At 52.1% G+C, this 3890-nt stretch overlaps 1 protein-coding gene across 1 annotated transcript in view; it reads left to right on the top strand.

Moving 5' to 3' along the window:
- PLBD2 (phospholipase B domain containing 2) overlaps positions 1 to 3890 on the top strand; it is a 39619-nt gene that overhangs the window by 1233 nt on the left and 34496 nt on the right. The window lies entirely within an intron of this gene.

The following is a 3890-nucleotide window of genomic DNA, read 5'->3' as shown; positions in this document are numbered from 1 at the left end:
AAGGGCCCGCGCGCCTTTCCTCTTAAAGGCACCGCGTCCCTTTGGCTGGAGGGTGCCGAAGGAATAAGGATCGGGCTGGTGTGGGCCGGAGACGGGGCCGGGCGGAGGAGCTGCAGCCGCCTGCAGCCCCGGGCCCTGCCCCTTGTCTAGTGAATGATCTCCGCAGGCTTTGGTCCCCTGATCACGGGGAAACTGAGGCACGGGGAGGTCTTGCCAGAGCTGCCTCGTGTTCTTGCAGGAGGGGGCCCAGACCTCCGGGCCAGACCCGTTCAAGCGGGACTGTGGGAGCAGGGGGGAGCCCCGAGCCCCCTCTCTAAGTAACGGGCTCAGAGCACGAGCCCGGGGCAGCCTCTGTGCAGGGCATGCAGCGAACCAGGCAGATAGGACAGGGAGCTGACAGCAGAGCAGCAGATTGGACAGGGAGCGCAGGACTGGGAGCAGAAAGCAGAGCAGTAGATCAGGCAGGGGAAGGGGACCATGCTGGCACTCAGGAAGGGTGCGGGACTAATTTGTGCCATGCCTTCCACAACGGCTGGCTCCCACTGTTTGAGACTGGGGCCCCCGTCTGCGCTATAACCCCTGGCTGCCTTGTCCCTAGATCTAGCTGCAGTGAGCGCAGAAGAGGCCACTCCCCTGGAGAGCCCTGCGGGGTGGTGAACCTGGCCTCTGTCCTTGCTGGGATGGCTGAGTGCCTGCAGACCTGGGCTCTGCCTCTCTCACCTCACCCAAGTGCTGGGTGCGGCACCTCTGCCCACGGGGCCATGGCATCTGCATCCACAACTCATTGTTTGTAGGGTGGTAGTGCTGGGGACCACAACCCCACATGGCTACAGGTAGATGCAGCCGCATGGGGATATATACATGGGTTGCCACGCTGCCAAAATATGTGAGAACAAGAAAGATCCGATGTGTCTCATTAGAATATAGTAATGCAAGTGTAATGTTGTAGCTGTGATAGCCTAAAAATGATGCAAGAGGTGAGGATTTCTTAGGGTGATGTCTTTATTGGACCAACTATGTCTTTGGGATAAAGTTGGACAAGCGTTTTAATGAACAGATGGACATTTAAAACCCTGTCTAACTTTATTCCAGCTACGTTGTTGGTCCAATGTTCGCCCTAAGAAATCCTTGTCTCATTGAAATATACTGAGAGAGCACTCAAGAGGTGCTTGAGAGACTGCATGGATGGTCATCCCAAATGAGGGTTACCCAAAATGAGGGTGTCTCCTTTAAGAGGGTGGAGGGAGGCCTGGAAGGCTTGCTAGTGGCTGCCAGTGCACCCACAGCTTTCTGGTGCCAAAAATATTACTGACATAGGAACCTACAGAGCCCTCCGTGTGCCTGCCCTCGCCCCTGTGTTCCTCAGCCGCTGTCTCAACTCAGGACCCGCAGCCTTTTTTCCCCATTCTGGGCTCCAGAGTTATGCTCTCAACCTTCCTCCAGCTTGCTGGATTTTCGCTCAACTTGCCCTGCTGTTCAAGGGCTCTGCCTCAGGCTTTGGTGCCTCTGCTTTCCAGAGAGCAGGGCAGTTCCAGTGCTGCCGTGGCTTGCTTTGTGAAGGGAATCATTTGCCTTGGGTATTTGACCAAACTGGGGAAGAGAAAATGAACTAAGACCTAGTGCTATTGTCAGCTTGTTACTAACTCAGCCCTCTCTTAGCCCCGGCCTCCACTCCATTCCTGCAGCATCCCCAGTTTTCTCAAACTCTATCCTGTGTCCTGCAGGTCTAGAGAGTTGCTGAATCACTCCACACAACATGGTCTCTTGGTACTCCAGCCCTACACTCCTGCATCAAGCTCTGAGGTTGGCCTCAGGTCCCCAGCCCAGGCCCCTTAAAGTGATCAATGGTCAGCCCCAGACTCTACTGCAGAGCCCTACCCAGAGCTGACTTTCAAAGACTCTGACCAGTTGGCTGGCCCAGAAACACCTGTACTCAACACTAGCAAGATACTGTCTTTGTGTGTGCTGCTGATAACAAACCAGCACTTTACCCAGCTTAGTTCTTTCCAGTCTCCCTTCCAAATCAAACATTGTCTACTGGCCAAAGCACAGTGTTGCCGGCATAACTGTGTCTATGTGAGGGGGGCTTCTATAGGCACAGCCCTGGTGATCATAGATCATCTCCTCATCTTCCTGCCTGAAATAGTTAAGCCAGGCATCAAGTGTAGATTACTGCATGTGCCCTTTTGCCATCATAGTTACTGTGATGGGATTGTGCAACTGAGTCACTACACTGCAAAGGGCCATCTCTGATCTTTTACGTGCTCGGCTACAGCAATTTAATATGTAAATAAGACGTCGCACATACCTTGTGCTTCTGCAGGTCCATACCTACCCTTGGAAATCTGGCTTGGGAGGGAGTGTCCCTGTTATTACATGATATCACCGTCTTCTGCAGTTAGGCAATAGCTAGACAGTTTGGGTTCAAGCAGGGTAATTATGAGCATAAATCACAATTTTACAGGGGCTTCGCCTGTCTCCGTGAAGGGCTTGCATCAGCTCAGGTACATTCCAGTGGCTGTCACAGAGATAAATCTTTCACATAGATAAACCTAAGGTGCCTCCAGGCTGATTGTGTAAACAAACCTGCCTTAGAGAGCCAGTGCCCCCTTTGGATAACATGCAGGCATCGGGCTAAACTCTGACTTTCAGCTCATCCAGGTTAGCAACACAGCCCTGCCACATTCAGCTTTTCCAGCTTATTGAGCGTGGCTCCTCTCAGCCAGCCCTGAGGATTTTCCTGCCACCTTGGTGATGGTGATGTACAGGATACTCATGCATCTAGTACAGTCACCAGCTGGGGAGTCTTCACTAACTGGTTTCCCATTCCAGTGCCCACTCCCACACTTTGCCCCCGATTTGCTGTTCCTGGAGGACAAGGTGTAGGCCTCTGCCCGGTCCTTATAGGACCGTTCAGTGCAATCCCAGGCTTGGCTCTGAAGCTTTCGTTAATCAGAACTGAACGAGATGCCACGGTAGGAAGAAAACATCCCCTGTAATGAGTGTCAGGGACAGGCAGGCAGGACAGCTGGGTTTCATCCTATCTCTGGAAAGCAACAGAGTTAGAACCAAGCTTAGGGACCTGGCATTGATAAGAGACCATTACTGCTATTTTCTTAGGTGCTGCACAAAGGCAATTCATATGCACACGCAGTCTGAGGTGGACTTAGAAACATCCGTCCCAAGACCTGCTAGTGAGACACATAATGCTGCCCCCCTGGGTGTCCATCCAGTAGCCACTAAATAACTAAGATCTTGTCCCCAGGGGCACTAGTGTACATCTCCAGTGGTTTCTTTGGTGCTATTCCATTCCGGTTCTGTGCTGCATTCATCGTTCTGGCATCTAGGCATGTGGCAGGTTGTCTGCCCTGGCATTGTCCAACGGACCATTTACACAATAAGTGGGGTTGGGGTGCAATGAGAGGAGACTATCAGAAGGTATAACAGAGAGCATGACTTGGGTTGATTACAGCTGTGCTGCATCAGGCTGGTCACTCCTATATACCTCCTGATTGGCTGAGGACAGCAGGGCCCCCACTTATGCTGACCTGGGGCAGTAGTCAGCAGGTTGTCCAAGAGATTTTATTCAAGTGCTAGTTACTGTCTTCTTGGACAGGATGCTCCAAGCTCCTTGACCCTGGCTGTTTGATCCAGTTCCCAACCTCAGCTCTTACCATTGGGTCTGAGTATTTGTGACTGCTCATGCCCAATGGACATTATAATCTGCCTACCATCTGATACTCCAGGTAATCTCTCTACCATTTACCAGCTACATTTTATCTCTAAGTCACCATTTCCCTCCCCCACTCCACCACCTGTTTCTAACCCATTATCTCTCACCCCCTCTGACTCTCACTGCCACATTTGCATTTTCACTGACCTGCATTCCT

Source organism: Alligator sinensis, unplaced genomic scaffold (genome assembly GCF_000455745.1).
Source record: "Alligator sinensis unplaced genomic scaffold, ASM45574v1 scaffold216_1, whole genome shotgun sequence".
In the NCBI taxonomy this organism is placed as follows: Eukaryota; Metazoa; Chordata; order Crocodylia; family Alligatoridae; genus Alligator; species Alligator sinensis.
Note: the sequence above shows the minus strand (reverse complement) of the source record. Positions and strands in the feature narration are given on the sequence as shown.